Genomic DNA, 19,534 nt, shown 5'->3' on the forward strand with positions numbered 1-19,534 from the left:
TTTTAGTGGCTGCCCAAGTTCTGCAGCCATTTCAAGAGACAACTTGCTAAACTTGTAAAACATTTTAACTTTATCTGATTTGGCTTTCATCTCTCACACTGAGTTGTAAAACACATTTTTCTTATTCACTAAGAGTGCCACAGACAGAGATTTGGGCTGGAGCCTGATCTACATGACAGCTGCTGAAGCCACGGACAAGAAAAACTGTATCTGAAATTGCAGGGAGCAGGATGGGAGCGATAGCACCTGCAGCAGCCAGGAGCTGCTGAGCTGGGTTAAGATATATTGTCCTGACTATTGCATTTCATTCCCATGGCAATAGCAGGCTGAGTGCACTGTTCAGATTTCAGCAGCTCTGATTCCCCTGGAAAGGACAGAGCCAGTTCAGAGGTGCTGCTGCACACTGAGATTACCCAAGCTGACCTGGCTGGTTTAATTCACTGTGTTAATACAAACACAGGGCTGGTCCTGGTTCCCCCAGGTTTAATTCCCTCTCTTAATACAAATACAGAGCTGCTCCTGGTTCCCCCAGCCTCCAGCTGCAGCTCCACGCAGCCATGCAGAGAGGGCATGTCCTTGGATGGGGTGAGCTGGGGTTGCCCCTAATAAATGCCCCTTCCCATATTTCAGCTTTTCCCTGGTTTTCCTTGGCCTTTTGGGAGCAGCAATTCTCAGCTGGACAGGGTGGCTCCCTGCTGGTGGCCAGCAGGAGCTCTGGGGACATTCTCATTTTTGGGTGTTTTTTCAGCTGCTGCTTAATCACCAGCAAGATGTGCTGATGCTCGAGCAGATTCCAGAGCCTGGTGTGGCCCAAGAGAGATTTCAATTTGACAAGAATATTCTGCAAGGCTCCCAGGATCAGCCTGGGGTGCCTGCAGCTGCCCACAATGGGTATGAGGGGGGTGGGGGCCACAATTAAAATAACCATACACATTCCCTCAGCCCCACCTCTGAGGCTCACCGAGGAGCACTCTAAGGAAGTGAATCCTGAGCACCCATGGCTTATCTCTGAGAACAGGCTGGGCAAAGAGACACCCAAGACTGTCTTGCCCTTTGTCTATCTCTGTAAACCTTGGGAGATCCTTTCAGATTTTTCAACAGCATTTAATGGACACAGAGAAATGGTAGGAAAATAAGCAAGCAAGTAAAAAGATGGAAAGTAGGAAAGAGAGGTCTTGCCAGAGGAGCTGGAGAGAAGAGATGGCATTTTCAAAGACTGTACAGCACATACAGCAACTTCTGTGAAAAGCTGGAGAGAAAAGTGACCACTGTTAGGGCTTGAGAGTGTTACAGCTTCATCACCTCAATAGGACCTCTCAGTGGTGAACCCAGTGCAAAATGAGCCTCCCCTTTCCTGGGATATTCTTTCTCTCAAAGGCAAAGCTGCTTTACATTTGTCCTTTGCACCTCTCTTAACCAACTGAGCAGCCCTCTCTCCAGGCATTATTCTTGGAACTTTGGTAGTGTGAACTCAGAGTGCTCCCTCTCCTTTTCCTGTCTGCAGTTGTTGCATCCACAGTGACAGAACTCTCTTTAAAAGCCTTTTGGCAGACTTTGGGTGCCAACAGCCTTGTCAAAGTTTCACTCCAGTTTCAAGCAGAGATTGAAAGATTCATGATTCAAATGTCAGATTTGTGTCTGCTCCTCTCCTTACATAACTTGCAAACACAAGTCACCATGCATGTACGACACCCACAGCCCCTTTTCTTAGCTAAAATAATACAATGCACTTTGGGAGTTTTAAACTCTTCACCTCAGATGAGGGATTTAAGGATGTGTTTAACAAAATTATCTGTATGAATGTTTCCTAAAAGAACTGAAACAGCTGTCCATGTACTCTTACAAAGAGCATCGCTGTCAGCATCTAAAGATGTTCTGCATTTCTGTCAGGAGCTTTGCTTTGATCAAAGGTAGATAAATCTTGTACTACCTGAATTTCTGTTCATGTTAGCACATAGAAGATATTGTTTATACTGTTGGATTGTAAGATAGCTGGATAAAATAGAAATAAATGTATATTCCTACATTTTAGTCTGACTATCCTCAGGCAACAGAAAGGAGAATGAAACTGTTGCACATCCAAAATTCACCAAGTGAAGATCTAAATGAGAACTCTTATGCTCTGAGATGCTCCATGAAGGGCCTGGGTATCCAAACCAAAGGATGCATTACATTCCTCATTTAGATAATATTTTTAGCTCCTACATTTTTTTTTCTCTATGTACTAAAATATAATAATCTTCTATTAAAAAAATTAAATTGTGCTAAGCACTTTGTTTTCATAAAGCAAATGTTGGCCTTGGCAGACAACAGTCTATGATGGAGGTTTTCATTTGCAGCACCTTAATAGCTTTTTAGTCCCTAACTTAGACCTGAAATTTTCATAGGAAGGAGTCTGTGTAGGAGTTGCCATGAAACAAACATAAAGGCACCTTTCTGTTCATCCTCTGAATATTCACCTTCACTCTACAGCAACAATGGGCTTATATCAGCTTTCTCCCTAAATCAGGAAACAGGGCCCAGTTTTCAAGGACTTCACTCAGCCCTTCTCATCTTTCAGTATGATATTTTATCCACTTTTTAATTTTTATAGGGATACTTATCCCCACTAAATATTCCAAGGGACTTAAAGTCTTGTGTAATTGAATTACCAGGTTTATAGAAAATCATTTATAGGCAAAATTGCCAAGGTGGGTGTGGGGAAAGAAGGAACATTTCAGCAAGATGTGGCCCATTATGCAAATTTGTCACCACATGCCATACATAATGAATAAACCTTGTGCTCTTAACACTTTGATTATAGACTATACAGACAATGCAAATTAAAATTCCTGCTGCTCCATAAACGAAATGAGAGGAAATTATGTAAATTCTAACACATTAGATTGATTTGGTTGAAACAAAACCTGATCCACTTGATGTTTTAGGGGAAGAGCCACAATTACAATGATTGAGAAAGTGCAGTGTTAATGAAGTGTGTTATTGCTAATCAATTCCTCCTCCTCTGGTAGTGGCATGACCATGAGCTGTATCACCCACTGCCCACGAGCCCTGGGGCACAACTGGGGCTGCCAGAAACCCCTGCTGGCACCAGGAGCTCACAGGAGCTCTGTGGCTCACCCAGGAGGGTGAGTGTTCTCACACAGGATCATGGAATGGTTTGGGGTGAAAGGATCCTAAAAATCCCCCCTGCCACAAGCAGGGACACCTTCCACAAGATCAGGTTGCTCCGAACCCCATCCAACCTGGCCTGGAAAACTTTTTGGCAATCCTGCCTGGCTGTCTTGGATGCTACTGGAAATCCTGACCAAACAACTTCCCCTTGAGCAAAACAATCGCCTTTCTACGGCTGACTTCTCAGAAAATAAGGAATAGGATTTTCACCTGGTAACAAACTGACCATGTTAGCTCATGGAAATTAAGTCTTTCAGGCTTAAAAGTTCCTTGTCCAAATTAAAGAAACAGAAAAATGGGACCCAACGGTTTTAAAAGTTTCAAACGAAACATTCTTCCAGTAACAGTTGCCCGTGTTTTGCTGTAGGAATTTGGAATGTCACTAGAATGAAGCTCAGTTGATTAAATTCTGTGATCTGCAGGGAACTGATATGCACAGAGCTGATAGAGCTGTTCTACAGTAAATCAATAGGTGAAGGTTGCACCTTTATACCAAGCTAGGAACATCTCTCCAAGCATCCTCTCACCATTTTACACAAAATTCCCTGTAGAGCTCCTCACCTGCGAGCTGCAGAATACTGCATTGCTATCTTATTCACTGTGTTGAATAAAATAATTAAACTGTTTATTTATCATGCTTTGCATTTTGCAGCCCTTCCTCTAAAATATTTCCATCACATTTTTAAAGAAAAAAAATTCATTTGCAAAAGGATCTGCATCATTAGAAATTTGTGGCTCTTATTGCACAGGTAAATATGAGCAGGTGGAATGAGCCACTGTTTTATTTTCTATTTAGAGAACTTTTATACCATTCTCAGAAACATTTGTAACTGCACATAGTGACTGCATTTGTTTCCTCTCTCTGCTGATTTGTCTCCCACTAATTTATTTTGGCTCCTGCTGAGCCATGAGGAGGCACAGAGACATCTCGCTGCCTTCAGCAGCAGCTTCACACACAGGACTGGAGCGGGTTGTGAATCAAACGCATCCAAAAGCGCATCCAAAATCAGGGCAGCACAGGCAAGGAGAGAGCCTTGATGCAGAAATGACGTAGCACACAAACACACAACACACACACCGAGGCTGGCACTTACCAGAGGAAATTCTAGCATTTTATGTTTGCTCCATGAACAAGGAAACAACAGGGGTCAGGCCCCAGCTGCGAAAGAAAACGCGGCAGATCGAGAAAAGAGAATGTTAAAATGAAAAGAGAAGGGAAAGATACAAAGGAGTTCATCTCTCCCAGAAATAAAGCGACATTTAGTTGTGCGGGCGGAGGATCCATTCTGGGGGCAGCACACGCTCCTCTGCTCGGCTGGGGCTCAGAAATGCCGGTCCATTTCCGCCTCATCAATGGGGAGCGTTCTGGGGCTCAGAAATGCCGGTCCATCCCGGCCCCTTCAATTGGGAGCGTTCTGGGGTTCAGAAATGCCGGTCCATTTCTGCCTCATCAATAGGGAGCGTTCTGGGGTTCAAGGAATGCTGGTCCACTTGTGTCTCATGGACTGGGATCGTTCTGAGGTTCAGGAATGCCGGTCCATCCCAGCCTCATCAAGCGGGAGCGGCTCCAGGAGCCCCGAGCCAGCTCCGCTCCCTCGCGGAGTTTATCCCGGCATTTATCCCGCTCTTGGCCGGCGTGCCGCGGGAGCCGCCCCCCCGCACGCGGCTGCCCGCGCTAATTGCGATGTGCTAATTAGAATCTCAAAGCGTGACGCGGTCAGAGAGCCACTCAGAGCTCGGCACACAGAGACTCCAACCCAAACTGCGAAACATCGCCCAAAACTGAGGAACGGGGACAACAACTGCAGCCAAGGGGCTGGGCAGGGTGGGACTGAGCATTTCTGCGCGGGACAGATGCTTCCTTACATAAAACAGACACAAAGAATCACAGCGGTAAATATCTCACCCCACAGGAATCATCTTAATTTCCAGCTCACAAAGACATTAGAAAACTGAGTCTCTCCACATTAGCTTTTACTTGAATTCTTTGACTTCCCACTGCTTTGTTTATAGGAACAGGCTCTCTTTGATGTCGGAACATTAGAAGGAGTGCAACAATAAATTTCCCATATTCTAATATCCAGCATCCCGAGCTTGTTCAAGGACCCCTTGATTCATGAAGGCAAATAATTCAATTACCTGGGCTTTGATCAAGGAGTCGCTGCAGTCCGTGTTTGATGTGGATGGAGGCTGTTTGCAGCTCCGCACGGATAACCGGCCCGCACGGGGTTTAACCCCTTTGGCGCCAGACTGCAGCAGTGCTCTGGCATTGCCAAGCGAGCCCCACAGCATCGTTTGGGAATGCTGCTCCAGAAGGAGCACAGGAGGCATGGCAGGTCCAGGAGGATCCCTGTGCCAGACTGGATGGGATGCTCATCTTCTAAACAAGCTGAAATTATTTCCCAGTGAGTCAACCTGTGTTAAAAGCATTTTTGGGAGCTGCTCTTTGGATGGAATGGCACTGAGACATAAAAATGCTGCTGAGAAGCAAAGGGGTTTGCCTTGGCTGTACAAGAGATCTCATCACGTCCATGCTTCCCAACAATCCCCCCCAAAAGAAATGGGAGTGGGCACAGACTCCTCTCGTCAGGTGAAAGAACACTCCTCAAACAGGAAAATCAAGCAGATCTAAGCCTTCCCTCTCCTCAAATACAGGCACCTGGATGAATTAATCTGTGCCATGACCAAGTCAAAGCCCTGGTGGTACTGCCTGCAGAAAAGCAGAATCTAGTCAATGCAGACACTGTGCTCTCAGCTGATTGCCATTCTGAATATGATTACTGAGAGAATTCCTCACATAAATGAGGAGTTAGGCTCCCCTTCATTCATTCTAAGATTCTTTCGGGACATGAGGAGGTTACTAAAAGGACATAATTAGAAGGCATAATTAATATATAGAAATCTCTCACTCGGTTTCCTACACAGCTCCAACAAAACAGCCATGGATACATCCCTAATTTTAGCAGCAGTTGCATGGATGATGGAAATGACCTCACCAGACTACTGAGATGTGACAAAAACAGTTCTGCAACAGGACTTTTCTGGTCTTTCATGGCAGAAAGGCATCTGTCCTTCACAGCACAGCTGGGGAAAGGATCCCTGTCATGCAGAGTGACATCTCAATTCACAGGATACAGCCTGCAAAACGCATAACGAGCATGCCTGCCTTTCCCTAGATAACAGGCAAATTATTCTGGGGCATGAGGATGTAGATGGAAATTCATGTATTTACTTTAGAATGCTTGATAAGTTCTTAAAAAGTTGGGATGTTTCTGATTTGTTGGAAGATAAAACTTGGGGCCTTCTGTAAAGCCTGGAGGGGAAATGTGTATAATGAATTAGTAAAAATGAGAAAAGGAGTCAATGTACACACAATTTTATGCATTTTCCATAAAGCCAAAGGAGCTGCACATAGAACTAACACGAGAAATGGGAAACCTTCCTCTTGGAGCCAACGCTCCTGGTAACACCAGTGAAAAGCGTTAAAGGAGGAGCTGCTGATCTCCAATTCAGCAAGCAATTAGCATTTATTAGCTCAGAGTAATAAAATGCCCAAGGCAATTATGGGTTAAATATAGTATGTTTTAAAGAACATGGAAACAGTTAAAACACAGGCTTTACTCAGGTTTATTTTGAATTATTTCATTTCTAGTAAAAATTGATGTGATTTCCAGATGGTAGATGCCTCTAGGCAAAAACACTCTCCTTCTCTCCTCCAGTAGGCAAAATGACTAAATACCAATGGCAAAGTCTTTTGTAGACATGATTAATTTAATTTACATTATTTTCTTTATAAAGTATCAATGACCTTCTGTAAATTTTGGGCAGAAAAAAGTAAATAGAAATTAAAAGTCCTGAGTTTTGGTAGCTCTCCTATAATGTACCACTTCCAAGAAATGACTTGCTGGTTACTCATTTCTGAAGGGAAGCACCTTAAAGGCTGAGCTGTTCCCCAGACTGTTTGTGGGGATAGTTACAAGCAGGATTTCACAGCTCTGTGATCAAAATACACAATTGCACCCAGTCCCTCAGTGATGGGGGACACTGCACAGTCTGGTAGGAGCCCTCAGGATGCCTGGAAGGCAGAAATGCACCTTCCCTGACTTGCAGCTCATCCCGAAAAAGCCAAGGACCACGAGCAACTGCAGATTTTGGTAAATCTTGGTAGATCTGAGAGCTGGCACTTCCTCGGCAGAATTGTTTCAGCCCAACTAATTTCAACTTGATTGGATAATTAAACATGTATTAGTGCAATTTCATCCATTTGATGGAGCATTGAGTGCATTCCTAACACATTCCAAAACCTGGCTGAGCCCCGGGATGCCCAGCTCCATCTCAACTCAAACACAAACTCAGTGTAACCACCAAAACTCCCTGAAATGCCACATCAAAGGTGCTGCTCAGTAACCCCAGTGTCATTGGATAACCCATGGGCTCCAGCAGCACTCCAGGCTCACCAGTCTGAACTTAGCCAGGAGGTGCAGACATCAGATAAACAGCTTAAACTCACCCGCTCATAAAAATATTGCAAAAAGGCTGCTAACCACAATAACAAAGTTCTGAGCATGTATTAACCACGGTGGATATTCCCAGTGTCTTCCAAAAGTACAAATCCACACTGAAGGGCACAATAAGGTGGAACTCAATGTCAAGTCCATGTCATGAGGAAAAAATCAGCAATTTTACTTTTGACTTTCAATTTTCTCATGTGTTTTGACTGCTCCTTTAAAGCCCAAGCCAGCAGCCACTTGGTAATTTGTGATGCTCCACAATGACAGCACATCACTGCAACCTGGAGTGAATCCTTGTGCCACCTTTTCCAAGGAGTTCATCATGTCCTAGTTCCATGTGACAGCTGCATATTGCACTTCTGGGTGAGGCAGCAGGGCTGGTTCCCACTCCTCTCTCAGGAGAGTGCTCAGGTATTTCTCAGATCACACTCTTGCCTCATTTCAATCTGGGGTTTTCTTTGTCATGAAGTAAATAATTATTGAAATCATTGAATGCACCAAAACTTAATTTTAGCTGCTCCCAGCACTTTGATATCTACTGACACAATACACAGACAAATGAGCTTTTGCTGTTGGATCCAGAAAGTGAAACAATGTCAGCAGAAGATCACTGGACATCTCTCCAAGCTTGTAGTGAGGAGTGTGATTGCCCTGCAGGCTGGACGTGGAAACCTTGCTCAGTTCAGGGAGTAGGAAGAGTCAGAGGAGAGGGCAAATGTTGGATGAGCCTGGCCCAAGGAAACTGAGAAGAATGTCTCCACTTTTAAACACAAATGGAGCTGGCTGAGTCAAGGAGAAATATGAAAATTAAAAAAGAAAGGTCAGAAGAGGCTGCTGTACCTGCTAAAGGTGAGGTTACAGCAGGGCAAAGTTTGCATTGCAAAGTGGGAAAGTCTGGGGGTGAAACGTTCACTGAATATTAGATATGGAGCTGCACAGGGAGAGCAGAACCTGACAAACTGAGGGGCAAGGAATCTCACACACACCTCAGCAAGCTGAGTGACCTCCAGCTGAAGGTGCAGGAACCAGAGAGAGCCCAAGCGAAGGCTGGGAGCACAGGCAGGACTCTGAGGGCACAGAGACACCAGCCCAGCTGCTGAGTGTGGTTCCCTGTGGGCCAGGGCAGGCAGGTGCCCCAATCAGCTGGGAATGCTCCAAATCAGCTTTCCTTGTCCCAGCAGTGGACTGGGACCTGCAGCACCGGGCTGGGGAGCGCTGAGCAAGGAGCAGCTGAAACCAGTGTCACACACAGGGCAGTAGCCAAAGCACCACAGAAAACAGAGATCTCCAAGAGGATTTGTAACTCAGTACTTGAAACGTGAACATAATGAATTTATGAGTATAATTTTTTCATATAAATATTACAAAATTCATAATTTTAAGGACAGAAAAAGCAATTATGACCTACAGGCTGTCTGACCTACAGCCACTTGTATTGCTACCTAATCAGCCCTTTTGTATGTAAATGACAAATTGTTTGCATGCAAATGCCACTGCCTGCTCTGTTTTCTTCTTGCTTTAGAAAGAGAAATGCTATGGAAATTGCCACCGTGCTAAAAAGAATTGAAATGCATACTAATCAGCCATATTCTCTCAGCTATACCAGCTATAATTGGAACAGTAACAAATAAAAAGGCAACAATCAGCACTGGACAAAATTTTCTATTTGAATCAGAGCCCCAAGTAAAATTATTCAGCTGCTTTTCAAAATTTTGGAACTTCATCCGTCTGGAGAAATTGGGTTTGAAACTGTGAATGAACAGTGACTTTTCACTAATATGAAATATTGAAGATCTCTGGAATTTCAATTGCAAGAAAAATATCCTGAAAGGGAATATGAAGGAGCCATTATCATTAAAAAAGTCTGTTCTCTGTGTGCACTGGGTAAATGTTGGAGTGATTCTCAGTTCCACCAAGCTGCTGATCCCTGTGGCTCATGCAATATGGAATGGGAGGGTTGGATCAGTGCTGTGGACGTGCTGAATCAACCTGGCAGCATTCGGCTGCTCCAATATTGCTCCTTCCTGGAAGACAGCTCACAGCCATTCCTGCCTGAACAGGAAGTGCCCTCAAAGCAAGAAATGCACTAAAACCTTGTCTTGAATGATCTACCATGAGCTGAATGATGCTGGGGAATCCTTAACTGCACCAGTGTGTGGTCAGGTCTCTGAAGGGAGCACTGCTCTGAGGAGGGTGAGATTGAATCCAACACTTCAACAGTTTTCTATTCTAATGAGACATTTCTTAATTTCTAAATGCCATTCAAAGTCCTGTATTTGCCTCAGGACTCTCTTTATCAAATTAAACTGTGTCAAAAAATTAGGGATAAACTTTTTGAATGGCATTTTCCTTTAGCAATACGAAGGTTGCAATTTTTACCTGTTACTTCCAGCAAAGTTTTCCAGTCACCTCTATAAATGGTTCAAATACCAGCCAACTTTGCCCACAGTCTATTTCTTTGGTTTGCCTACCAAACCAAACAAACCACCAAAAACAAAACCCAAAAAAACCTTAGTTGATACAAGATGAAAGGAGTAACAGAGTTATTCATCCAGCAGCCAAGATCAGTGAGATAATTACTTTAAATCAAGAAGGGCCAGACCATTTAAATTTATTACTTAATGCTGACACATGCATGTATTAATAAAACAGTTAGCATTAATGGAAATAGGGTTTAGTCTCCTGATTCCAATAGAGCCATCATTTCTGCTTTCCACCGAACTAATGACTTAGCCTTGGCAGAATGATATGTATGTATGTATGTATGTATTTAACTATTTAACTTAACCACTGAGACCAATTAATGTGTTTCTGAAGTTTGATTTTATTTAAAAGTATATATCAGCAACCTCACTGGGATCAAAATTATGTTGAACCAGAGTTTATATGGCAGCAGTTTAACCTTAAGCGTGACTCTCTCCCTTGGAATATCCCTTGTAAAAGGAGGAGCACTAAAATGTGGGGCAGAAGAAGGAGCCCTGCAATGGGGTTTGGCTTCCAGGCTAGCACAGGCTGTGGTTAGGGGCTCACGTGGGAGGGAGCAGGCTGTGAGAGGGCACAGCTCTGATTTACTGCTCCCTTGGATCCAGGGACAAACCTGATCCAGCCAGGCTGAGCCAAGCTGAGCTTGCTCACAGGGCACCAAAACCTGCACCAGTGCACCATACAAAGGCAGGGGAGTTAAACACTCAGTGCTGTGCAGCTCACAAACACAAAAACTCTGCTTTCAAGGGGTTTGGAATAAAATTCCTCCTGCTCATCTCTTCGGTGTTTCCCAGCATGGGCTGGTGTCCTCACAGCATCACCCAGGGCTCACGGCAACAGTGCCAGGCTGCACCAACACCATTGAATCAAACCCTAATTGCAATTACTGTCTGAGACAGGCATTTCCTACAGCTGACATTCACATATCAAAGTCCTGTCCATTTTGTCTGCATTATCATGCTCCATGATCCACAGTTTCTGTTAGTGTATCTATAATGTGGCTACAGTCTACCTGTTGATGAACAATTAAACATCATTATAATAATGAATTGTATTTGGAAACCTCTTGCTGCACTGTTCACCAATCACTCTGGAAAACTGTGGCTCCTTTTTTACATTTGGTTACTTGGTCCTTTTCTTTTAATCCATTTACATTGATTTCTACTACTCCAGCTCTGCCTGCCATTGCATTCTAATTAAGAATTCTGATGAACTCTTGCTGATTCAGAAGGGAGAGGGCTCTCACTCATTGCCAAAACTTGGAGGGAAAAAAGCAACCAACCACACGCACAAAACCTCCTTAGAATTCACTTAAGCCAGCACTTCAAAACCAAGGAGCCAAATTATGGCTGGTGGAGCCAGGAGAGCTGGGTGGGACGGGGATGCCTGGGAGGCACCGAGCCGGGAGGCACAGAGCCCCGGTGCCTCTGGAGCCCGAATGTCACCGTGCCCCAATTGCCACCGTGCCCCAATTGTCACCGTGCCCTGAGTGCCACCGTGCCCCGAGTGTCACTGTGCCCCAAATGCCACCGTGCCCCAATTGTCACCGTGCCCCAAATGTCACCTTGCCCTGAATGTCACCTTGCCCTGAATGTCACCTTGCCCCGAATTCCACCATGCCTGGGCACTGCTCAGCGACACGGCTGAGCTCCACATGCCCAGCTGAATTCCTGCTGGCCAGGGAGACACTGCTGCTGTCCCTGTCCCTGCTGCTGCTGTCCCTGTCCCCATTGCTTTCCCTGTCCCCGCTCCTGTCCCCGCTGCTGTCCCTGTTGCTGTCCCTGTCCCTGCTGCTGTACCCGCTCCTGTCCCTGTCCCTGCTCCTGCCATGCGGGATGTTCCTGGGGCCTTGAGCAGCGCTGGCAGCTTAAGTTCCGTGCCAGCCTGAGCGCAGGGAGCAGCTGAAGGGCTGTTCCTGGCCCTGCAGCACAGAGGATGGGCACTGACAGGACTCCTGTGCAGGAGCCACTGATGCTCTCACCAAGGGTTGTTTCTCCAAGATAATTCTTAATTAACAGTCTCTCTTAGGCCGCTGACACAAAGCTGTACAGCTGTCATGGCACTGCCTGGCTTTGGTGTAGGGAAGGACCTGGATTAGGTGCATTAATGAACTTCTCTGGCTGCACCTAGTGGATGTTCTGGAATTTTGTAGAGTTCTGTACTGTTATTTGTGGTATATCCTTCTTCCACAAAGCAATGTGGTTGGTCTGAGTCAAATCAAAGATCCAGTTTGTAGGAACACCCCAAAGGGGATGTTTAGAAGAACATCAGAAGGCGGCAGCCAGAATAAGCCTCTTTCCATTCCTGCAACCATTCCAAATCTGTATGATCATATATGTCCCTGCTGGTTAGCATCCAGCATGGATGGAGTTTGGAGCAGCCTGGGACAGTGGAAGGTGTCCCTGCCTATGGCAGGGAGTAGAAGGAAATAAGCTTTAATGTCTCTTCCAACCCAAACCCTTCTGTGATTCTGTGGGTAGTAACATCTTTTGTATTCCAGGGTGCTGCAGGATATATGGAAATGATTTGGACCAATTTGCAGTCCTTCAGCTGTAAGCTCCACTGACCTGGATATGAACTGATAAAACTAGTGTAATTTGGCTTAATATGTCTTTTTTTTATATAATTCTTTTCCCTCCTATTAAGGATTTCTTTATAAGATCTCTCAAACCCGATACCATCTCTGAAAGAAATACATCTCGTTTTGCTGTATCATTGTTTTCCAAATTTGAACTCTTGGCACGGTACGAACTGACCCTGCCTTTGAAAAGGGGCGAGAGATCGAGCAGAAACCCTCCCGAGAGGGGCCCGCGCTCTTATTCCACGCCCAGCCTCCAGCTGTGGAGTCAGCCTGTCTGCAGACGGGCCGCACCTCCAGCATCCCAAAACGCCTCCGCCAGAGCCGGGACGGGGCCGTGCGGCCGCGGCTGGAGAGCTGCGAAACCCCGGGAGCGCGGGCGGGATCCCGCGGGATATTCCCGGTGCGGGAACAGCCGGGAACAGAACCGGGAACACGCGGAGGGTCCGGCCCCGCATCCCACGGGACGCTCCCGGTGCGGGAACAGAACCGGGAACAGCACCGGGCACACGCAGAGGGTCTATCCCGGTGCGGGAACAGTACCGGGAACACACGGAGGGTCCATCCCGGTGCGGGAACAGAACCAGAACCGGAACAGCACCGGGCACACACGGAGGGTCTATCGCGGTGCGGGAGCAGCACCGTGCACAGCACCAGGCACACGGAGGGTCCATCCCGGTTGGGGAACAGAACTGGGCACAGCACCGGGAACAGAACCGGGCACGCGCAGAGGGTCCATCCCGGTGCGGGAACAGAACCGGAACAGCACCGGGCACACACGGAGGGTCCATCCCGGTGCGGGCACAGCGCCGGGCACAGCACCGGGCACACACGGACGGTCCATCGCGGCGCGGGCACAGCACCGGGCACACACGGACGCTCCATCCCGGTGCGGGCACAGCACCGGGCACACACGGAGAGTCCATCGCGGCGCGGGCACAGCACCGGGCACACACGGAGGGTCCATCGCGGCGCGGAGCGGCTCGGGAGGCGCAGCAGCGCCCCCTGGCGCCCGCCCGCCGCAGCGCGCCCTCCCCGCGCGGGGATCGCTCCCGCCTGCCGCACGGCGCGAGCCCTCAGCGCCAAAACCCCCCACACAGCGGCCGCTACGTTTGCTTCTCAAATACTGTAAAAGGGTTTTACTCCATGTCCAGCATGTATCAAAGCAGAGGGGTACAGCGCTCCCCGACCGGTAAGAGATAACGCATCTGAGGTACAGAGATACAGACGGCATAAAATGACCATAAAGTCCTCTTAGTTCACCCAGACAAAGCCCCCGACCCAATCTCCATTTAAATCAATGGCCACCATGTAATTTCTGTCCCCAAGCCTTGGATTGGCCCCAACAAAGAAACAATGAAAGCTGAAGTGCTATTAAAAACAATAAAATGGTTAAGGCATAGGAAACTGTACAGAGATTTTAGCTTAAAATGCTGGTAGAAAAACTCAGACGCACACACAAAGTCCAGGAAGTATGTTGCTAAGCTGTTTCAAATTAATTGATTCCAGATGAGACCTCCGCTTCTCACACACTGAAAATATTTTGCTAAAGATCCAGCTCACAAAATGGCTTCAAAATTCAGTTAGGGGGTCCACCAAAAAGAAGATATGTCAATTTTAGGTGTGAGATTATTTGAAATTTCTATGATGTCTGAGCTACAAATAACTTCTATTGTGGAATTCTCATCACTCAAAGATTTGTTTGTCAAGTTATGCTGTTATGCTAGAGCAGTTGCAGAAAATAAGAATGCTAGTCTCAGTCTACTGTAGCTCTGAACTTCACATATGTTTCTTACACTAAATTAAATATGTCAGATGTTGTCAGAATAGCATATTAATTGAAGCTGAAATCACATTATACACTTTAAATCACTTTATCAGATAAATCACAGAAATCACTCCAATCTTCGCAGTTTCCCTATATTTTTATGCAGAAGAAAAATTAATTTAGCTGCCCTATCTCTCAATCAACCATTTCTATACATATTTTCCTCTGAAACTGCTGCTGATAAATTGCAATGACTTATCCCCTGGCGTGCCCTATTGTAGCAGCATTTCTGCTAATGAAGTAATCTAGTTCCTACTGATTTCTTTGGACAGGCAACACTTACAATCGTAGTAAAGTTAAAACTGATTTGGAGAAACCTATAAATAGCATTGTCTGTCCATGCTCATTCTCTGATGTGCAAAGCTGGGGTGAAAAAAAAAAATCCTGTTTCAGGGCCTAAGAACAAGAGCCTGCCAAAGAAAGATATCCTTTAGGTAAAATTTTCCTAAAGGATTTCCAATTATTTTACTGAATACCTTGTTCTTAGTCCTGTAACTTTATTTTGTTCTTCTGCAAGAGGCAGGAGAACTGCTTTTGAACTGCAGCCAGGAACTTGTGTTTTCTAGAGCACAGACTTTTCTAGACTCGGAAATGTGCTCCAAGAACGCCCGGTGTGTTGAGCACGAAGCTCAGACCTGCTGCTCCCCATTTCCCCTGCTCTCCCTGCCACAGGAACCGGGCAGGGAGATCACAAACATCCGCAGATCCCCTGCTATGGGCTCACACGTCCCTGCCGACACAGCCAGCCCAAGGACCGAGCACGAGCATCGGTTTGTGTTCCAAACCTCGCGGACAGACCGGGCTGAGGCTCACGTCACGTTAATTACTGCAGGACTTCTGCACTGAAAGGCAATTTATTCATTGGGATTCCTTAGCCAGCGTGGAAAAGGAGAACAAAGTATTTACCTGGAGAATCACACAGACTTTGGAAGCAGCGAGGCAGACGGCAGAGCAAGGGGGGGAAGGAGACGGACATGCAGCAGCGCCTGAATGCGTGCTTCCCTGCCCCTGAGCCCGCACTGCCGCTCTCATTCAACAGTTCCATTAGTAAATAATTCAAAACATTGAATTTCTTAATAGAGAGGCACGGAGTCTGTGAAAACCTTATCGTATCACCAGCACAAATCAACAGGAAGAAAGTCTTTCTTAGAGACTTGCTAGTAATTGGAACGTGAAAAAGAAGTGAGCGTTCTCCTCATAAAGGGCCAATTTCTGAATTAGTGACCTCATTTGCTAAAGAGGTTCCTTTGTCACAGATATCTGGGTAGGTAAATACTGTGTTACACAGCCACTCTGTCCTTTGTAGCAGCGGTACAAAGAAGCTCTCCCAGCATATACTGGTTCTCTCCTCACCAAATGAATATTTAAAAAGTAGACAATAAAGGGGGACTTCTATAGGAGGTGAAGGCACTTGTATCATGATGTCAGACTGCTATATGTGCTCCCGAAGGGCTGCACAGGAAGCACTTTTATTCTGAACTTAATGGTATTTATGGGGACCCGCAGCCTGATCTGTTTTACCTTCCTTGGGGATGTGCTTATGCATGCATCACCCAGGAGTCTAATGCTTTTTGGACTAGCCCGTGTTAGAGACAGATACCATTTTGGTACCTTGTGAATAGTAATTAATTTGAAAGCCAGCAAAATAATTAAATAAATAAATAAAGGGACTGGGGGGGAGGAGAGAAAGGGTATAAATCAAAGTCTTTGCCTTTTTCATTCTGGCTAGAATATCCTTCATTTTATGCACTCCTAATTCCTGCATATCCATTTCGTGCCTGGGAGCTACGGCGCAAGTAAAAAAAAATTCAGTTCGGGGCTTTCGGCATCTGCTTCCCCGGAGGAACATTTTAAAACATCCAAACGCTCGCCATCCCCCTCCCCGCCCCCGAGCAAGAACTGAAGGCAGGAAAAAAAAAAAATTAAAAAATAAAAAAACCAGCGTCTGCCAGAGCGTTTTCCTTCTCCCTCCGGAGAGCCGAGCGCGCCCCGGGGCCCCGCGACCGCCGCAGCGCCCGCACCGCGCCCGGCCCCGCTCGCCTCGAGCCTGTCCAGCGCCGCCAACTTCGGGGGCCCGGAGCAGCCCCCGTTCCGTTCCGTTCCTTTCCTTTCCTTCCCGAGCTGCCCACATGCTCAGCCCCGCCGCTTCCCTGCCCTCCCCGGCGCCGTGCCCTCCCCGGCGGGGCTGCCCCGCTCCCGCTGTGCCCCCGGCGCTCCCCGCTCACCTGCGGGGCTGGCCGCGTCCCTCGGCCGCCTGCGGAGCGGGGACACCCGGCAAGTCCCATTCACAAGTGGCCGCGGAGCGGGCTCGGCAGCATCTTCAGCCTATTACACTCCAGCGGCAGCGGCTGCTGAATGAGGCTCCGAGCTAGCGGCAGGAATTAGAAAGAGGGAGGGAGGGGAAAGGGGAGAGGGAGGGAGAGGGAGCAAGGGGAGTGAAGCAAGATTAGAGGAAGGGAAAAGCTGGAGGCTGTTGCTTCGTCTCGATTTTCCTGTCCCTTCCCCCAGCCCCGGGGGAGCGCAGCCCCCGGCCCTGCCCTCCCTCAGGCCCCGCTCCGCTGCTGCCCCGGGGCCTGGCGGGGGCCGCAGGCCCGAGCAGCGGGGCAGGGGCCCAGGGCAGCCCGTCCCTGCCCCCGGGGCTGTCCCCTCCCCACGGGTCGCTCCGCACCCTCTCGGTCACGCAGGCACCCACGGGCAGGGCTGCGGCGCCCGGGGACCCCCGCCCATGCCGCGGCTGCTGCCCGGGCCCGCTGTCCCCTCGCTGTCGCCTCTCTGCAGGGCGAGCCTGCCCAGGGCACCCCCCGGGAGCTCCGTGCCTGGGGACACCGACACGGGGCTTGGCTGGGCAGCGACAGCGCCAGCATTTTATACTCAATCCAGTCATGTTTCCTGTCAGGAGAAGACATTTGTCCAGGAATAAAAAAGAGACAAAAAAAAAAAGACAAAAAAAAAAAAAAGACAAAAAAAAAAAAAGTTCCTCAAGCATTTCTGCATGTGGAAAAATCTTGGTCTCTTACAGCTCATAGCCAGAGGCTGAGGCCAGGCCTGGATCTGGAGGGGGGACCCTTTCCTTCCCAACCAGGCCTGCCCCATGGCTGCCCCTCTCCCACTCCCTGTTCCCTCAGCTGCAGTGGTTCCCAGGTGTGGCTGAGCTCGCAGGGAGCAGCACCCCGAGCCCGGGCACCCATCCCCACCCAGAGGTGGCTCACAGCCCTCCCCCATGCCCACACAGGCACAGGTGAGCCTGCAAACCCCCTCTGATCCACCAGCATCCAGCGTGCCCCACCCGTGCCAGCCTGCGGGCACAGCTGGTGCCATCCATGCAGCCATGGAGCAGGGCAGGGAAGGATGCAACACGTGGCTCCTCCAGAATAAGAGCTGCATTCACTGCTGGAATAAACCTGGTACCTCTTTGTGAAGACATCCTGCCCATCCTCAGGCAGCCCATCCCTGTGCTCGTTCCCCAAGGCAGCACTGGTTCTGCTCTGGGACAGCACTGCCCGCCCATGGAGAACAAGGCTTTTATATTCTGTGGCTAATTAGATCTGCCAATAACTCCAGGCAAAAGGGGGGAAAAAATTTGGCACAAAAGCTTCAACTGTACAAACAAAGAATCTGGAAGGAGGAAAGCTGATAAACAATGCATCCTTAGGAGGCTGAGGGTACTGAATGTAGCACAGTGGAACACTAAGTCATAAAATTGTTTAGGTTGGAAAAGCCCTGCAAGATCATCAAGTGCAACTGCTCTCCCAGCACTGCCAAATCTGCCACTAAACCCTGTCCCCAAGTGCCACATCTGCAAGGTTTTGAGCCTTGAGTCACCACTTCCCTGGACAAACCTTTCAGTGAAGACATTTTCTCTAATAGCCAATCTAAACCTCCCTTGGTGCAGCCTGAGGCCATTTTCCCTTGTCCTGTTTCTTGTTACTCGGGAGGCCACGACCTCCTGTCAGGGAATTGTGGAGAGCTCTAAGGAGAGGGAGCCTCCTTTTCTCCAGGCACAGCAACCCCAACCCCGGCCCATGGCAGCCTGGGGCAAACAGCAGGAGCCTTCTGGCTGCAGAGCAGGGATTGGAGAATTAAGGACACAAAGTGCTTCAGAGTGTGGTTGAGAGCTGCCATTTGAGCTGAGAAGGGCCCAGGGACAGGGCCTGGGTGTGCATGAGCAGGGAGTATGGAGCTGGAGCACAGACACAGCCCCAGGGCCATGCCTGGGGACCTGGGTGGCTGAAGGGGGTGAGAAACAAGGGCCCTGGTTGGGACAGCCCTGAGCAAACACAGAAACACCCCAGGGGTTCAGCTGAAAGCATGAGGTAACAGCACAGCAGAGTGATTAGTGCTGAAGGTCTAAGGGCTTTATTTTTGTAGGAATAGGGCTATGGGACTAAGAAAACACGTTCTAACACTGGGTTTTGAGAGAGAATTCAAGGAGCAATAAAGGCCATCAAGAAATGAAAGATGCAAATGATTGTTTGAGAACATCTTTAGGGAGATGTGGATGAGGAAGGAGGGTGGTGCACATTAATTTGACAACAGTTTTGTCAAGAAATTGGTTTTGGACAAAAAATTCAAATATGTCCCAAAATTGATTTTATAGACCCAGTCCAAACGTGTTGCCTGCAATGGACACCAGTCAATCTCCTGGTGATGGTAAAAGGATTACCATTTGGTTTTGTCATGGGTACATGGCAGCACAAGTGAGCTCTGCCATAATTGACACCAAGCTGAGACCTGAGAGCTGGCAGAGGAGCTTTTCCCTTTTCCCCTTCTCTTGCTGATTCCAGCACATGGCAGAGGGGATGACTTCTGTAATTCCCTTTTTTAAACTGCTGAGATCAGATTTTTTTGAATATAAAGGAAATGTGAAAGCAATTTCAATCTAATTAAGCATATACAATAGGTACCCATAATATTCTCTAGTCAAAGAGCATATTGATCTATAATGAAAGGTTTCATTAA

At 47.6% G+C, this 19,534-nt stretch overlaps 1 protein-coding gene across 4 annotated transcripts in view; it reads right to left on the reverse strand.

Annotated features, from left to right (window-relative positions):
• CDH11 (cadherin 11) overlaps positions 1-17,390 on the reverse strand; it is an 84,404-nt gene extending 67,014 nt beyond the window's left edge. For 2 of the 4 annotated variants that reach the window (XM_074551026.1, XM_074551022.1), the window contains exon 1: positions 16,801-17,143. The gene's annotated coding sequence lies outside the window, so the exon portion shown is untranslated. Of the gene's footprint in view, positions 1-4,268; positions 4,807-16,800; positions 17,144-17,243 lie in introns of those variants that run through there. The other 2 variants (XM_074551023.1, XM_074551025.1) reach the window with 2 other exon arrangements.
• Between the last annotated feature and the right edge of the window lie 2,144 nt (positions 17,391-19,534).

This window comes from Zonotrichia albicollis, chromosome 13 (genome assembly GCF_047830755.1).
Source record: "Zonotrichia albicollis isolate bZonAlb1 chromosome 13, bZonAlb1.hap1, whole genome shotgun sequence".
Classification (NCBI taxonomy): domain Eukaryota; kingdom Metazoa; phylum Chordata; class Aves; order Passeriformes; family Passerellidae; genus Zonotrichia; species Zonotrichia albicollis.